A 19,422-nucleotide genomic window follows, 5' to 3' on the forward strand; every position below is an offset into this window, starting at 1 on the left:
TGGAAGCAGACAGTTCATCCGAATGGCCCATGCATCAGATAAAATAAAAAGTGGAGACTCGTAGTGCAGATGGTTTTAAAAGGATACTAGACTTTATTAAAAAAAGGAATACTACTCACATATCATAGATAAAATTGAGGTATTTGGTAAGCAGCCACAGACACTGCAAAACTGTGTGTGTCTGTGGCTGCTAACCAAATACCTCAATTTTATCTATGATATGTGAGTAGTATTCCTTTTTTTAAGGACACAGACACTGTGTGTGTCTGTGGCTGCTTACAAAATACCTCAATTTTATCTATGATATGTGAGTAGTATCCTTTTTTTAATAAAGTCTAGTATCCTTTTAAAACCATCTGCACTACGAGTCTCCACTTTTTATTTTATCTGATGCATGGGCCATTCGGATGAACTGTCTGCTTCCAATTCCTGAGACTGCAAGAGAGTCTGTACCTGAGAGGAGGTAATCACTGGGAGGTATTCGTCATCGGGTGCTTCCTCTACCTGTTTCGAATTAGAGGAACAGCGCATACAGACCCTGGTGGGTCTCTGCTAAAGGTGAGGTGCATTCCGGAAGATTTCTGATAATTTCAGTGCGTGGTCGTCCTTTCGACGGAAGTGCGTATTCAATGGTTTTGCTGACCCTATCAACAGGTATTTACAAAAGTTCCAGGTGGAATATAAAAAAACCCCACAGAGCCTGATCTTACTGGTATAGGCTTATACCATATATGTGATTTTATAGTTTGACCATAGTTCTACTTTAATCAGTTTTATTCAAAACAATATATAGGTCTAATTGGTATCATTTTAATTCCCAAGTCTTAATGCAGGGAGTTTTCCAGAGTTGTGGAAAGAGTTCTAATAAAAGGTCTACCGCAAGTCATATAAGATAAGCTGTAGCTGTGGGTGTTATACATATTAAAACAGGCATATTTTTGCAATGTGATGATTCATTCTAGCAGCACCTTCTCCCTTACCTAATCAAGTACTCTGCAGTTATTTCCATGGCTAAAAATAAGTAAATGTCTTAACTATTTCTACTGCAATAGAATTCATTCTATTTTCAGGTGTTTAATATAATTTTGCAGGCACGTCTCATATAATCTCCGCTAATGTCCTTATTTGATTCCTCATAGACTTGCTACTAATATAGTCTGCAAAGCTCATTTAAATTCTATGCCAGCGTATTGCGCTCCAGACTGCTTCTCTGTGAGCATGTTAACTGCCCAGAAAATTCAATAGGAATTTATTAATTGGTAATGTGGTTAATATTGATGATTTCCTTTCATTTCAGAAAGATGATACACACCGTACTTAGGCATCCCCATGAGGTTGCACATCAATCTCAAAAAGGTCTGTAATTTATTTTTCTTACATTGCCGTTTGCTTTATCTGTGTTATATAATCTTATTTTATTTGTATTTTAGTTTATTTAAGTGGTCAGTCTGATGTCTCTTTTAAACAGGTTTTCCCCTCCCGGCTAACCTACAACCCCAATTCCAAAAAAGTTGGGACGCTGTATAAAATCTACATGTAATCAAAATGCAATGATTTGCAAATCTCATCAACCCATATAATATTCACAATAGAAAATAGAAAATATATCAAATGTTTATTAGTTAGAGTCCTATATCAGGCAAGAATGGGACAGCATTGCTCTCCCAAAACTCTAGCAACTGGTCTCCCCAGTTCCCAGACGTTTACAGAGTGTTGTTAAAAGAAGAGGGGATGCTGCATCATGGTAAACATGGCCCTGTCCCAGCTGTTTAGAGATGTGTTGCGGCCATCAATTTCAAATTTACCTTATTTTTTTCTTAAAATGGAACATTTGATATGTTTTCCATTTTCTATTGTGAATAAAATATGGGTTTATGAGATTTGCAAATCATTGCATTCTGTTTTTATGTAGATTTTACACAGCGTCCCAACTTTTTTGGGTGTTGTACTTAGCTACCCTTCAACTGGTAGGGTAAGATGTGGAGATCAACTAGCTGATTGATCCGCAACCAGCTTTAGGGTTACTAAAGCATTAGAAGCTACTCCTCCTACTGTGAGATGTCAACTGGTTAAAGGAGAACTATGGGGTCAGGGCTTTTCCCTATAGTTCTCCAAAGGGTAACAGGAGGACACAAACTACCATCTTCCCGTCACCCTAAGCTCAGTATACGGAGACGCCGCAGCCTGGACGGATCCCGACATTACTGTCGAGATCCACCCAGCTGCAGGATTGACAGCTGGCTCTGCCTATCTAGAGGCAGAGCAAGCTGTGCCCGCCCCCTCCCCTGTCCGTTCCGCTAGTCAGTGCTGGAGGATCGGACAGGGGAGGAGGGGGAATCCCTGCAGGGAGCCGTGAGTGACAGTCACGGCTCTCTGCAGGGATAGATAGAGAAGTGAGCGAGCGACGCTATGTGTTCGCTCACTTCCCGATCTATTGAGCCGACGTGTGACAGTTTCATTGTCACAGGTCGGCTAGACCTATGAGGCTGAGTGATTTTCACTCGCCTCATAATTCTCCTTTAATAAGAATAACACAGTTTCTTTAATATGTTTCCAAGGCATAAGCTGTGAGCCTTTATTTAAAACCAAAGAAACCAATCAAATTCTGCAAGGTGCAGAATGTTAAATCCACCTCAACTTTGTTTTTTTAATCACTTTCCCAGGTCATTATTGGTGTTAGAAATCTTTAATTCATAGTAGTTTGATAGCTGAATTTTTCCACATTTATTCAGGTTCAGTGCAATATCTTTTCAGTTCTTTGCAATCTCTAATTGGGAAATTGAAATTTGACAGCGGCTGCCAATTTAAAAAGTCTGCCGGTGGAAGGTGGTTGACTGAAGGGAAAATCGTAGGCATAAAGTCTAACTCCTGAGATCTGAATAATATTGTGTACCTGTGGGTAGTTTTGCAATGATATTTTTACATAGGAAAGTTTCATTTTCTCATTACATATGCAGACTGTGCTTCTTGATTGCAGTGCTGCACAGTAGTTGTGCTTTTATTGTTCTTTCTGTCAGTACAAGTCTATGACTGACAGACTCATTGAAAACAATGCACTTACTGTCTGACAGTTAAGTCATCTCAACAGTTACACAGAGTAACTTAAAAATGTTCACTCTAGTGGTTAATCTATAAATTGCTCTATTTAATACAATGGAAGAGCAAGCAGGTATAAATGGGAAAGTCACATAAAAATGACTTTGAGGTCAAGACTGCAATATTCATTCAAAATATGTGCTTACTTAAAATACACAATAATGTTCCTTTTAGTCAGGCAGAAAAGACTGAGACCAGCCTTCCAATACTAACACTGCTCTTCTGGTAAATGACAGATCTGTAAGACTGCTACAGAATTTAAAGAGTAAAAGTGCATATGTATTCACATTGTTTGGCTTGCTCCTCACTGATTTTGAAAATTGCACTAGAAATATCTTATTTTAAGACTGAGAAATATTTTATTCACATTTTAAAATATTTATCTGAGAAATACAAAAACAGTTATGATTCAAATTGCAAACGTACTGTCTTATGTTTTACCACCATTGTACCGCTTGTCCGTACACACATAATATTATTACTGCAGAAAACAAAGTGGGTTATTGTAATATCAGAATGCATATCAAAAGTTGCAAATATGCAAATGGTAGATTGATGAAAACTGCATTCAACAAAGTTGGAACACAACAAAGTTGGCTGGTAAATTATTAATTCTGTGTATTCTTGTGGTAAATAATTTTCAATTCATTTGCAAAAGTACAATTGGACCTTATTAGGGTGGTTCATTTTTGTATATAATTATTTAAAAAAAACAATAATGTAGTTTTTATGCTCAGTCAGTTGATAGATTTAGCTTTTCTATTGAATGCTGTGTTTGTGTAGATACAAATTAAATTAGCACGATGGAACCAAACATTATTGACTTAGAAAATATAATACAGTAATTAGTTTTTCCTATAACTATGGAGCTAATTGTGAAATTCATTTATACATGGAATTAGTTAATTATGTATACCTTGAAATTTCACTGCCATGATACGCACACACATATACTCAATTTAAACAGGATTTAAGTTAATATGAGTAATGAGGGAAACACTTTCTAGAGTAGATACAAATCTGATTATCTTTTTCTACAAGTAAACTCTTAAGTGTCTACTGTCTGATAAATATAGGCAGGGCTATATTTCCTTCCAAACATGTGTGGGTCAGTGACTAGGGCAGCAGGGTAAGTGGAATGCATCATCAATGGGCAACATTTTGTTTTCTTTTTCATTTATTTTTACAGAACACTCAGTAAAGATCCATCTGCTGCATCAGAGCAGCCTATTTAACCAAACTATTGTCCTGCGTGTCTGCCTTCCGTCCTTCTTTCCTATTTGTCTTGCTTACTTTCTTTCTTTTTAACCCTTGGCATACTTATCCCAGCCCATACTCCCACTAGTACTGGGCAGGTACTTACAAGAGAAGGACACCAAGCTCCTCCACACTACTGGTGCTCTGTGGCACTAAAAGATCTCTATACCAAACAACCAAGCTTAAGTAGCAACCAACTGACTTCCAAAGGGCAGCTAGTAAGTTTCATATAAACCCATGCTCCATGTAGGTACCGCACCTTTGGCTATAGTGTTGAATGGCCTAGTGTCCTCTTTTTTAGAAACTCGCTTACAAATGTATCTGCTTTTAGGAGTTGCTTTCCGCCTTGCATATACACACCTTTGCATAAACATGCCCTTAGGTAGATACAATATACATAAACAACTGTAACAGACTGCATGTGCATTTTTTACATTTTTGAAACACAAATGCATGTAAACATATTTTGGTGGATGACTTGAACAGTTACAATGGGGTGATGTATTAATGTATCTGTACTGCCACAAAGCACTCAATCAGATTTAAACTTTCATTTATCAAATGTCATATTCCAGAGCAAAGTGACTGTTTATAGGTTGCAGGGCAGCACTGGCACTGATATATAATTCCTATTATGATATACCAATGTTCCTCTTGTAACCACAACTGAACTCCCATTATATATTTTTGCTTCTTTTTACTTTTTTTAAAAACATAAAATTGAACTGCAGGTGGATATGAAAAGTATAAATTAATGCAGCTCTGTGATCCATGATACATCCACAAATTGGGCTTCAGCTAGGCTGGAGCTACAGACACAAAAAAATTGAATTTTATTTCAGAACTACTGCCCAGATCTAAACAGAACCAAGTGCTATGTGCACTTGTTTCCCTGTGGGATTCAACAATTATTTTCAAGTTCTGGTGCCTTTATCAAAAAGAGACTCACAAGCTCTAAGTGTCAGTATGCACATGTGCTGACACATGTGTTATATAGGGACATCAGGGGTTTAAATAGAAACATGATGGCTTTCCTGTGTCCTGCAAATGGCAAATGGGTACAGAGAGTCTGGATTGCCCTCTTTCTTAGCACCCATTATCCCTCTAAGCATGAACCTAAAAGTACTCTAGATTACCATTTTGGGCTCATTCAAAGACTAAAATCAGATCGGTGAACATAAAGGTCTTAGTCAATGTTGTCACTGTCTCCCTGCTAGTCACCCTGATAATAAGGGCCATTGTGGGTGTGTGGTGTCCCCTTTCTCTAACTTGGTAGAAGTGATTAATCACTTTTATAATTTATAGAGAGGCCACAGGTTAAAACAATCTCACAGCTGCTGATTCCACCAGACGCTGTCACTAATCAAATAAGAGTCGGCAACATTTATCTTACTAAAATCAGAACGAGTCACATTAAGATTTAAATGCTCTGACAGGACTGAATATACCAGCTGAGAGGGACAGCCATGATGTGTATAATATCTCCTTGGTGTTTAAAGGGTCAAGTGTATGTAGGGCCAGTAGCTAATTTAAATGGATTTGATCCAGAGAGGGGACTTAAAACTGGCATTAGATTTAGCAAACCTAAATAATTGATGTAAGACAAACACACATCAAAAGCTTAAAAAAATGTCCTATCATATTCATTTGGTGTTAGTATTTTTAAAGTACATCTGGCTTGCATCGTGGTAAATTATTGATCCCTTTCCACTGTAAATTACTGTAAATTGTGCCTATGTTTAGAAAGATAAAGAGGTGTTAAAGTGGCATTCCATATGAACAGACTGAATCTTTCATAGAAACAATGTGTGCTGAACAGTCTTGAAAATTCATGAAAATTAATGATTTTCCTAGGAAGTAGCCAATGAAAACATGCAGTCACTAATGCCCACAATGGTATCATGAATGGCATCATGAACATCCCAAATGACAGAATCGAGTTAAAGTGAGCCTATGGGACCAATAAAAACACTGAATTAACAACTGCAGGTGATTACTGACAGTATAAACTGGTAACACGTTTCTATAGTGTCAAGCAAACCTTTTCTTTGCTAATGTTTACAGAAAAACCACAAACTATTTGGCTTATAAACAATTTACCAGTGTAAAATTTGTAAAAAAAAGTTAGACTTAGCCCCTACACCAAGTCATTTCCTTATGGGGAACTTTCAAATTTGTCTCTCACACATCATTGAGGAGGTGAAGCAAAGCTGCCAGCTAGAGCCTGCACATCAGACACCATCTGGCCATTCTGTAACAGCAATGTGTCACTGCTCACTGTATACATCAGTGGTCAGGGGGAGTTGTTAGAGATGAAGATGAGGACTTAGCCGGTGACTTTTGACAAAAGTCGAAACTTGCATTCCAATAACAATGCGGTTTTGTCTGCCTGCATTTTGAGGGCAAAATGAGTACATTTGAAAAAGCTGATGGAGCAGATGATCAAGGCACCAGTTTGCTTAAACTGTATACTTAAGGTTCACAGTTTTGGCTTTTGCCCCTTCAGCACTTGCCCCTTCAGCTTTTACAAGTAAATAACATGCATGAAATATGTTCAATGCACATATAATCGTATGGGAAGACGTTTGTTAAAATAAATGGTCTGACAACAAGGTTTCTTCATAAAAGGAAACTAATGCAATCATCTAAGGACTGCTAAGCTGAAATAGATTACATTTTTCCTTTTGGGTTTAAATAGGGTTTATTTATTTATTAGGAAAAGCCTAGAATTTTCGCTAGACTATTCTTACTGATGTTAAATGTGTACCGAACATAAATTACAAGTGTTCTTACAAGGCTTTTTCAGAAATACCGAGTAAAAGAAGATTTCCATTATGTACTTGGTATACTGGTGATTTCACAGCAGCCATTTCTAAGCTGCAACAGAAAATCACCAACCATCAACCATAGATTTCATGCAGATGAGAACCAGCCCTGTCAATGGGTCGGTGTATTGGCTCAGAAAAGGATATGTGATCGTTTTAAAACATTTTTGTCCCACCTATAAAACCCATTTCTTGGAGTATATTACCAGACAGGGAGTTGAATTATTTAATCACTGGGTTATACAGCTACCTTTAGGTGATTGGACACTGGCAAATAAATCATAGCTTAGTTTTGTAGCAAGCAGTGCAGAGTGGATCACAAAATACAGAGGGGAGGGTCCTGTGTTAAGTGATATACTTCAAGAAATTGATTTTACAGGTCACTAGCAACAAAGGCAGGCTTGGTGTGGGCATAGACTGCATAACCCAGTGGTTAAAGAATTTAATTCCCTGTGTCCTGTGATATTCGATTAAGAAAGCCTAGTGGGCAGGGCTTTCACATAACAACATTCACCCAGAGGTCCTTTATCTTCTGGATAGGGTTAATTATATACATTGTTCAAACTTAAGTCTTTTTATACTTTACACTGTCACTTCTATGGTGTGTCATTGCTTACCAAACACTCTATGCCCTATACTAATGAGGCCCAGATGCTAAAATTGCATTTCTTATGGGTCAGTGTAAGGGCAGATTCACTTTAAGATGGAAACAGCAGAGATGCATGCTTTTACTTCTACAATGTATAATACATCAATCTGTATGCCAGCCATGGAAAATGTGTTCCTTTAAACTGTATCTTACACTGAAATTTTGCTACCTTGCTAAAAGTGGTGCTGTCATATTCGTTTCTCACATTACATCTACAGGTTTTAGGTAATTGATTGTCGGATTTACTAAAGCACACGCAATGAATTAAAGGGTGAATCTGAGCAGGTTAAAATAATAGATGCTGAATCAGCCACTAATCTAATACGGTCTACAACATTTATCTTACTGAATGCAGAATAGATTACTACTTACATTACAATTCTAAATGCTCTGACAGGACTGTCTATCTCATAGATTGCTCAGTTTGGTTTCCTTTTGAATTAATCCGTATTGCTCAATAGTGTCTTAATCACACTGATGCACGTTCGTAGAGTTTCTGAAAATCATTATTTGAGTGAGCAGTGGTCCAGTTTTATTTTTGAACACTGTAAGAAAATATTAGTAGCTGAAACAATAAAAGCTGTTCATATATGATGTAGTAGTGTGCTTGACAGCCATTGCCCCAGTTTCAACACCTGTGAAGTGAACTATATAAGCATCTTAAGTGGCAAATAGAATAATAGACAATAACCTTATGCTGTACATCAATCCCTTGGACTTATTTCAAATGACTGCTGCAATTGATAAGTAAAATGGGCTGATCCCCAATAGCCAAATGCTCACAGTGGTTTTCTAAATTGCTCCAGTGGATGAACTTGTGAACTGGGCCCTTTAGATCCCTATTTCAATTCACTACCTTTATGCAGAAGATGCAGTGGGCTTCTCTCGCCCTTGTACCTTATAGAATTCTTATTCTCAGGGACTATACTTGTTCAGGGTGTGGGTAGACAGATATGGAAGATGACTGGTAAGAGATCCAATGAACCACTTTTACAATTCACCCAATTCAAATGATCCACTTAAGATTGTCAGTTTTCCAAAATGGATTGCAGATTTAAATTTGCTTACCACTTTGTATAGAAAATCTTTTGTATATCTTATAGAATGCTATACTCTAGAAAAGTATTTCCTGTGTGATTATAAGGGTTTCCACTAAGGATGCACTGAAATTACAATTTTAGACCAAAACCAAAATTTCAAAATTTGTCAGGCTGAAACACAAAATGACTTTTTTCTCCAACCTTTTTACCTTATTTTTATATTTATACATTAATTTTTTACTTAAAAAAAGACCCCTGATATTTCCCTATTAAAATAGAAAAAGAGATTGAGGACACAGGGTCCTCAATCTCTTTTTCTGCAGCCCCAGCACTCAATAAACAGGAAGCTCTCATTACAGGGGCTTCCTGTTCATTCACAATTTGGAGATAGTAAATATTTACTATCAACCCAGTCATGAATGGACAGGCAGCCTCTGTATTGAGCTGCTTCCTTCTCATTCATAAAGTGAGTAGATGGTAAACATTGACTATGTCCCAATTCATAAATGAACAGGAAGTGATGTATAGTGATCATTAATGATCACTCAGTGTTTGTGCTCCACTTTCCATTCGGACTGCTCCGTCCCCTCCTCATAGGAGCCAAGCTCTCCTCCCTGCACTGCACAGCTTGGCCTCCTGACAGGTCTCTCCTCCCCGCACTGCCCCACTTGGCCTCCTGACAGATCTCCCCTCCCCGTTAGGTGCCTGCAGCTGGATTGGCTATGTGGTGTCCCCTCCTATTCCTGCTGCCTTTGCCAACACAGGCGGGGTAGAGCAGCAGGGATCAGAGGGGACACAGACCGAAGCTTGCAGCCAGTGCATATGGAGGGAGAAGCTGGGGATGCACCACATTTTCAGTCATTTTTGTACTATCGGTATTTTGCACTATTTTAGGCTGAATTTTCTGTGCATCCCTATTCTCCACTTTAAATGAGGTCCATTTGTGCTTGTCACTTTAAATGATATGTACCATTTTCAGCAGCACAGCGCACCATAACACATGGTAGTGAATTACCGTGCATTGTGTTGTGGTGTACTGCAATGCATACGCATTGGCGCTGAATTGCCTTAGTCCCCTGGGGTGCCATTCAAAATCAATGGCACTGTAATGCACTTACACACAATAGTTTGTTTTTAGCCTTAATACAAAGGTCCACTCCCAACGAACTCCCAATTTTATAACATGCTGCTTGTGTCCATTGTTGTATGATTTTTGCACCTCTGACAGTCTCAGATAAAACTTTATTAACTGAGTGTTAAATATTACGTGCAACCTTTTGTTGCAAACAAGATTTCTTGTTTGTAGTTAAAGGTCACTACATTCTTTCTCTGTCCAACCTCTAAAATACAATATTTTTTTCTTCTATAAAGCTATTCAGCTGCTTTTGAATTCTTCTCATGCTTCTATTTTGTACAAAGTTTTAGATTACTGTTGTCAGATCGTTTTGATTGGTGTGAAAGCTTTTTGTTATGCAGCTGTGTTATTACTTTTAATTTAGTCAAAATTACTAGACCAAATGATGTGTGGGACTCGGCTGATAAGGTCCCTATGGAGCCATTTGTCTTAGTTTATTTTATTTTATCTTATTGGACAAGCATTCAGCATGATGAATCGATATTAGCTATTGTGGTTTTCTTTGATGGAACATCACAATTGTATCCTTCCATTAAACTATATAATGTTACCATCTCCATCCGTAAATCATATTTTTAATAAAATATTAGTAATGTTCTTCATACTTGACTTTTAAAATCTTTCAAGAATATTTATTTTCACATTTGCAGGTTACCAAACAATACCTATCTGTATTTACCTAGCATATGTTTTTCTCTAATGCAGCCTAAGGGATCTGATAATCTAGCAAATGAAAAAATGTCTCATTTCCCAGTGTTAACATGTCTCCTAGCTCTTCTTTAACGTGTGCCCTCAGTATATGCTCTCCTGAGACAAGAGTTATTTTTCCTCTCCTGTTTATGCGCCTTATCACATAGTATGCGTCTTCAAAGATCTCAAATACTATCTGATATCTCTAATTTGATTCCTAAAGAAAACACTTCTTCACTGACCAGCAGTAACTATCAAATTATCAAATTCTTTCAGATCTTTTGATGATTTTCATTAAAGATTAATAGTAAATAAAAGTAAATCACCGGCACACACTTGAAGGGTTTTTAAAGTATTGATATGTTTATTCAATACCCAATGTCACATACTGTCATACGGTGCTAACGTTTCGGGTCCGCACAGGGATCCTTCATCAGAGCGACAGTTAGACCGTGGCAGTGCGAATGGGATTTGCACTTTGTTTTGATTAAAGATTAAACATCTGCCGTTACAAATCAACTTTTTATTAATATAAAACATTGTTATACTTTACTGAATACATAAAATATTTAACGAGACCCTGTTGCAGGACCAATTATTTCAACAGAAGTCTCAGTCCTATTAGATTATATGTGCATTTAAAGTTTAACTTGTAAACACCTCCCTTCTATAGACATCCAAAAGCATAGACACTGCTGCAAGTCAATGCTATCTTGGATGTGATGTTAGCAGTCCCAGCAGATTCACTTAAGTGACACTCTATAGTATTCCACTTTGTTCCTTACCTGTCAGCTATCTAAAAGCTTTGTAGGAAGAGCAGAGGAGCTGGACCAGCACAGAGTGTAATCAGACTCTACCAGAAAAAGAAAGAACTATGATGTGCAATGAGGGAAAGGGATGTGCTAGGGAATTGACTCTTCTGGAGTAGTGATGGTTTTCTACAAATTTGACCGCACATTGCAAATGAATAAAAACTACATTTATGGAAAGGAGAAACACTGTAAGTAAGCATTTAAAATACGAAATTTTCTGTGATTTTTATGTGCAATTTTTTGGTTGGTGACAGGGTCTCTTTAACCAATCAACCCTGAGATTTGACAAATGGTAATCTCCCTTAAAAACCCATACTCTGCTTAATGTAATAAATCTCTATATCATTTGCTCGATTTTGGGGATTGTAGTCTAATAGTAAGGACATCAAATTTAACTACAGACAGTACTTTTCAGTGAAGAGGAGAGAAAAAAAAAGATTGTGTAAATATTTTTAAACATTTTTTTGATTGGTCAGTTAGGAGAGAGGGGGCTCTTCTTTCAATAAACAGAGAGAGAGAGAGAGAGAGAGAGAGAGAGAGAGAGAAGGATCTGTGATGAATAAAAACAGAGAGAGAGAGAGAGAGAGAGAGAGAGAGAGAGAGAGAGAGAGAGAGAGAGGTTGGGACTGGGGAAAGTGGATAGAAGGAACTAAGGCAGGGAGTGTGCCGCTAATACCTGTCTAATTCTGGCTGCATTGCTTTCTGAATCTCTTGTCAGTCTCCTCATCTTCTATGTGATAAGGGGCATAAATAGGAGAGGAAAAATAACTCTTGTCTCAGCATTTGAAATAGCTTAAAATCCATTTGACTTTAATATTACTTAAAAAATACAAGTCAAACTCGTTAACTTTTAATTATCAAATTATGGCATTACATGAAAATATTCAGTTATGCAAATTGGTCTATGATATGGCGTGCCCAGAGTCCCTCCTTACATCAGAGTCCCCAGAGTTCCCCCTTGAATCAGAGTCGCCGCTTACATTAGACTCTGTAAGGGACTTCAATGTAAGGGGGGCTCTGAAGTAAGGGGCACCACTGTGGACTCTGATGTAAGAGGGACTCAGTGTCCAGAGTCTCCCCTTTCATTAGAGTCACCAGTGTCCTCCCTTAAATCAGTGTTCCCAGAGTCCCCCTTTACATCAGAGTCTTAAAGACTCTGATGTAAGGGGGACTCTAATGTAAGGGGGAAATCTGCAGATTCTGATGTAAGGGTGGACTCTGGGCACTGAGTCTGAGCTGACTGGAGGGGGCGGGTGGGTGACTGGAGGAAGCTGGTGGGCAGGTGACTCACTGAAAGAGGCGGGCGGCTCACTAGAGGAGACAGAGTTGCAGAGCACTGTGGGAGCAGCTCTGAATGCTTGGTAGGATTGGGACAGCAACACATCATTGGTTGGTTGCTAGAACACTGGGTGGTTCTAGTAACCAAACCTCAGTGGCATCATTCAACCTTCCATTATCATTCAAGTCCCTTGTTGCTAGTGATTACCCCCGGGCAGTCCTAGCAACTAACCGGCAGGGGTTCCTCCATAAGTGCAATATCATTGAGGGTTCAATAATGACAGTGGCAGTCTGCTGTCTCTTTTATCTCTGTGGGTTGGTGGACTTTTGCTGACCCATAGAGCGGCACCTCCCCTGTACATGACATGTCCCATATGTGCCATACCCTGGGTATGCCACTGCCACTCTGCCCACACTTCACCTACACACACACACACACACACACACACACACACACACTGGAGTATGAGCGGGAGGGCACCACACACACACACACACACACACACACTGGAGTATGAGCGGGAGGTTGCACACAAACTCACCTTGTGAGGAGAGACTGCAGTTCCACCATGACATGTGTGAAAAGTCCAATAAATCTTTTAGCAATAAATGTTACTGCAGATTAAAGACAAATGTAGTGTATGATAACACAGTTACATTAGTTTTTGGGTTGCATTAATAGTTCACAAGTTGTCTTTACTTGGAGTTATTTAAGAATTTGAGTATTTTGAAGTGTAACATACTCACCACAATATGACACAGTAAGATTTAAGCCTAACTCCAGCTGGAACTTTTTTTTTTAGTAGAATAGTTAGAACTGTGTTAGGCATTTACTGGTGTCTGTGGCTCTATTGGGGAAATGTATCCTCCTATTCTGGTGACAGGGGGTCAAAAGGAACAGAAATTAGTAAAACAGAAAAAGATTAGAGCCTGTGTAAGGAATTTATTTCTGTCCCAGTGACATCCATTCCTCTCGATTGTTGACCCTGGGGATAAAAAGTGATGGAAAGTCTCTTTAAGGATGTCAGACAGAAATAAAACCTGTTCTTACCCTTCCCCACTTTCTCTCTAAAAAAAGTTTTGGCTAGAACTTGGAGTAAATGATACATTTCAGTAAGGAAAGGGTGTATTTAAATGATTTCCTGCAAGTTGCCCTTAGAACATTTTGCTAGTAGAAAACATACAGTGTCATAGAACAGCTGTTTTAACGTTCTCAGCTTTTCCAGCTGAAATCACTTTGGTAGTGACGTGTTAAAGAGCCTAAAAAATCCTCCGCTGTTACAACAGCATGAGTGTATCAACATCCAAACAGTATCTTTAAGCACACTAAATTGACAAGGATTTCACTTTTAACATATCACTACAAGGGTCATATTGTGTTAATGGAAATTGTTAATTTTTAATTAAAAACATGACATACACCAATCAGCCATAACATTATGACCACCCACCTAATATTAAGTAGGATCTGCTTTTGCTACCAAAACAGCCTTGATCTGTCCAGTTTTGGAGTTGCTCTGACTCAGTCATCTAGCCATCACAATTTGGCCCTTGTCAAAGTCGCTCAAATCCTTACGCTTGCCCATTTTTTCTGCTTTTAATCAACTTCAGGGACACAATGTTTACTTGCTGCCTTATATATCCCACCTACTTCCAGGTGCCATTGTAACAAGATAATCCAAGTTATTCACTTCACCTCTCAGTGGCATAATGTTATGGCTGATCGGTGTGTATATATTATATATAGATATATCTATATATAATATATACACACCGATCAGCCATAACATTATGACCACTTATGTGTATTGCATGACCTATTCACTATAAGCCTGTAACCCAGGCATGGGTAGCACATTGCATCTCCCAGAGGAGTGGCACAGTCAAGCAACACAGTAATCTACAAGGAACATATGAGAGACATCAGCATGGCAGCCATTCCCAAAACATCTGAGCTGGGCCCACACGCTTTATGGTGGAATGCGAACCTTCTATATTATTGTTTGAAGAGTGCACAGAACATGTGTGGGCCTGGCTCACAAGACTTTGATAAAAAGTTGTGTGGCATAGTAGGTGGTATCTTGCTGGATCAGGGACAGGTAAGTATAAGACTGGTGGAGGGGGGAACTGGGGAAGGGGGAGGCAGTAAATAAAAAGTGTAACTTTACCAAAGTTGCAGATCCACTTTAAACTAGGGAGACTGTGTACAGATTTTATTCAACAGGCTGCAAGATAAAGATTTGAGAAAGAGCCTGAAACTCTACTTGCTGGCTGGATGGAATAACATAATATTTATAGCTAATATTTTATATTTATATGACAAAGGCTGTTTGTCATATAAGCCAGTACAAATTCCCTTTATTGAACACCTCAAGAAGTCCTTAACAGACTATATACTTCATCCTGCTTTTTCATGATCTGCCTCCCCAGGAGCTGACAGGAAACTTTCATTTTAGCCAACAATCTTAGTAAATTATTCAGAACTTTTGGTATATTTAAAAACCAGTATTAAAACAACCTGCATTGTATGGCATGTCTAGATCCAAATCAACAGAAAATACAGTGCATTTTATCAACAATATGTTAATAATACATGCATACATGAAAAAGAGCATATCCTATAGACTCCCATAGTAAACCAATGCCACAAACATCAGCTCAGTGAGGAATTTGCATGCTGAAACTGTCCCTGCTGCTTCAGAGCCACAGTCAAAACTGTTTGGCGCTCTGTGCATTAGTATATTAGTTCCCTACATTACAGCAATTTGTTAAACCCCATTAACTATCAAATTAGCAATTCAGTAATTGTTCTGTCACTAAGACTTGTACTGCTACCTAATATGAGACATTGACGTTATTTATCAAGATAAAGCTACAGAAAAAAAAGGGAGAGTACAACATGACTCATAATTAATGATGTGCGCACTGCACAGCATTTGCTAAATCCAGTGGGAAATCCACAAACCCCAAACTAAGAGGTGAACACAATTGATGACTATGTGAGTGGAATCTTCTGTTTTTTTCTGGCCTTTTTGAAGACCAGTTTGCAAGATTTTGTAAAAAAAAAAGGCGTGAATACTAGGGTACCGCCTTGGGGGACATGTACCAATGCAAAAATATTGCTGCAGGTCTTTTTATACGTAAAAGACAATCCCTGGCTGGTTGAAACCCTAAACGTTTATTAAGCCCTGACTGTTGCCAGAGCAATGAGAGCACGGCAAACAAGGGTTTAGTGCACTGCTTCAGGCAAAATGTATTATGTCACTACGAGAATACAAATGTCTCAGCTATAACCATAATTTTCCTACTATTCACAGATTAAATATGTTTGACATATGAAGCCATCTGTTCTATCATTTACATAGTATGGTTTTGAGTATCATCCAAAAAACATCAGGTTGATTCATCAAATTGTCAACAGATCATGTATGGAAGAGGGATAGGTAGGAAGTTTGTTCCCTATGCTTTAGTCAGTATTGATGCGGTTTGTTCCCTATGCTTTAGGCAGCATTGATGGCATTGTCTCCCCCCCATTCTTCCCTTACTAACTGAGGTTGTTTGAAAACAATATTAAATTAGTAGCTAGGAATGCAACAAAATTGAATTTTTGGACCGAAACCAAAAATAAAGATTGTCAGTCCAAAAGCGAAAGCAAAAATTACGTTTTTTCCCCAACCTTTTTATGCAAATCAAGTTTATTGAGGTTAATATGACATAGAAAGGAACATCAACAGCCATACACAAAGTGGCCTGTAAGGTCATAGATATAAAATCATAGTCACTGGAATACAACTACATCTACATTATATCGAAGATATGCAGTAAATTATCCCAAACGATATGTATCACTTTTTGAGGACTGTAGAAGGGCAGGCCACATTGACATGAAACACTGAAACACAAGAAGGGGAGGGGCACAACCAGTGGCATCACAAGGGGGGGGGTGGGGGGCACCTGGGTGACACCATTGGAGGGGTAACACCAAAATGACTGCCAGTCATTACTCTATAGAGGAGGGGACCCGGCAGCATACCTTATCCCGCTGGGTAACGTCCCCTCCTCTCTCTGCCGGCGTCCATCACCGAGATGGCCGGTACCCACACTGGGTGTCACCCCGCCTCTGGACGCCTCTGGCCACGTACCAAAAAACACAAGACAATACTGCAGGAAAAGAAAGGGATTGAAGAGAAAAAAAAAGGGGAAGTAGGGAAAGATCAGGAAAGCCTGCTAGCATCAAATAAAGGCCACTCAACATTCATTTTTAAAGTTAGCAGGTGAAAGGCCTATATTCTAGTCACCAAAAATAATATTAATTAACGGTGGGGGTCAATAATAATTTGAGATCGTCAGAATCCTGAAAGAAGATTCCGGAAGAAGAAGATCCAGGTTCCCCAGACCTGCATGTACGACTCGTTACGATCAGAGTCCACAGCAACCAGTTCCTCCATATGTGTAATATCATTCAGGCTATTTAACCAATCCAACATAGAGAGGGCCCGGGCGGACTTCCATTGTCTCGCAATAGTCTGTCGGGCCACAAAGAGGAAAAACCCTAAAGCAGATTTTTTAGCTTTCGATATTGAGTCAGGGAACAGGGACAGTAAAGTTAGAGTAGAAGTATTGCTAGTAGTCGTGGAGTGTGTTTTATCAAACAAAGGCTAAAACACTGGCCCAAAAGGTCTGTATCAAGGGACAAGACCACCATATATGTAAGTATGTACCTTCAGACACTTGGCATCTCCAGCATGTCTGCGAGACCGAAGGGAACATGTGATGAAGCCGCACTGAAGAGTGAAGTACCATCTGGAGAGCAGTTTGAAGTTGCGTTCTTGCATTTTACATGACATTGCCAACGTATGCGTAATCGCTAAGACCTTATCCCAATTTGCTGGGGTCAAGGCGAAGTCTACATCCCTAGTCCATGCCTGAGTGTAAGAGGGTAGTGCCGTGGAGTAGTGGGAGAGAAACATCTGATATAACAAAGAAATGTTGTGAGTCCGGGGAGTAGAGGCAGTGCATAATAACTCAAAAGGTGTAAGATTCCGTGAAGTGTCAGAGATGGAGTGCATTGAGCGATGGTAACTAGACAGCTGAATATACGAAAGCCATGCCTTACCATCCAAGGAACGGTTAGATAAAATAGTTGCATAGGGAAGTAGGGAATCGCCCTGAAGGACGTGTCTCAGTTGAGGCCAAAATTGTCGGTACCAGCCCAAAAAGGAGGGAGCATGCAGTCCAGGAGGAGATTGGGGATTGTCCAATAAGGAGGCCAAGGGACTCGGTATAGAAGAAAGTTGTAGAGGGGTACGAGAGTGATGCCAACACCAAAGCGCAGAATAGACAAGAAGAGGCCAATCCATGCTGCCACCCATGTTCGATAAGGGGACCCATATGGCTGCTTTAGGATGGAGAGGTGAGAGTGAAAACTCCAGGGATACCCATTGTTTATGCGGTGCAGTATGAAACTGTCAGGGTGCATCAGTCAGCAACCATAGTGCAGCTTCTGCTCAGACCGCTGCACGCTATGCGCATGCGCGTAATTGGCGCATTGCCACCAGTACTGAGCATGCGTGAAAACATGCACGTACACGCGTGAAAACGTGCACGTACGCGTGCGAGAGCGTGCACACACATTTCCTTTGCACCAGGCGGGCTATTTAAAGATGGCTCCTGCATCTGCACTTTGCTGGGAGATCTTCAGCTGTAACCTTGATTCTTGACTCTGCCTGCTTGCTGCCTGTCTTGTGACCTCGGCTCGTCCCTGACCATTCTCCTGCCTCCTGATCCGGTACCATTCTGCTCGCTAGTGTATGACCTGGCCTGTTCTTGACTCTGCTTCTGTCACCTGTTTTGTCCCTGACTACGTTTCAGCCTCTCACACAAGTGTCATCTGATCTGCCATCTTCCACCAGCTGTCTCTAGCGTCCTGTTGTCAGCATCCGCACACCTAGTATGTCCAGCAGTCATACCAGCCACAAGCACTCGTGCCCCTCTCTGTCTGTATAACTACTGTTCCATCTCCAGTGGGGCTCAGACGAGAGCAGCAAGGGAAGGCCTTCCTCCTCACTTCAGGCTCATACCAAGGTACGTGACAGAAACCAATCTACCACTTGCGTCATCAAGGAAGCTTTATAGTAAAAACAAAAATCAGACAGGCCGGCACACGCCCCCCCCCCCCCGTTAACTTGGGCCTCGTCAAAAGGTGGTAATTGAGTCTGGGCTTAGTGCAATTCCACACAAAAGTTTGGAACATTTGCTTCAACTCAAGAAAGAGAGAGAGAGCGCGGTAGGCGTATTGGGACGGTTTAGAAAAGATATAAAAATTTGGGTAAGATGTCCATTTTAATCACATTAATGCATCCAAACCAGGAGATAGGTAAAGGATGGACACCGGCACTCCAAAGCAAGTTCAGTACGTGTTTATCAACGTACTAGTTGCAAGTAGAACACTCTATACAACGTTTCGGGGTCTCACAGGATCCCCTTCATCAGGCAAACAAGTTCCCTACTAATAGCCCTATTTACTCTAAATCTGTGGTGAAATTATGTTTTAAGTACTGAGTCTCCTATATTCATTATTGCAGAGGTGAAGGGTTCTTTTTTGGGTGTCCATATCACTACCTGGGTGACGTGGCACTTT

At 39.6% G+C, this 19,422-nt stretch overlaps 1 protein-coding gene across 1 annotated transcript in view; it reads right to left on the reverse strand.

Moving 5' to 3' along the window:
• The window catches only part of MET (MET proto-oncogene, receptor tyrosine kinase), a 94,534-nt gene that overhangs the window by 59,778 nt on the left and 15,334 nt on the right, over nt 1-19,422 (reverse strand). The gene's annotated exons all lie outside the window — the stretch shown is intronic.

The sequence above is a fragment of the Nanorana parkeri genome, unplaced genomic scaffold, assembly GCF_000935625.1.
Source record: "Nanorana parkeri isolate BGI_ZX_2015 unplaced genomic scaffold, ASM93562v1 scaffold15, whole genome shotgun sequence".
Lineage (NCBI taxonomy): Eukaryota > Metazoa > Chordata > Amphibia > Anura > Dicroglossidae > Nanorana > Nanorana parkeri.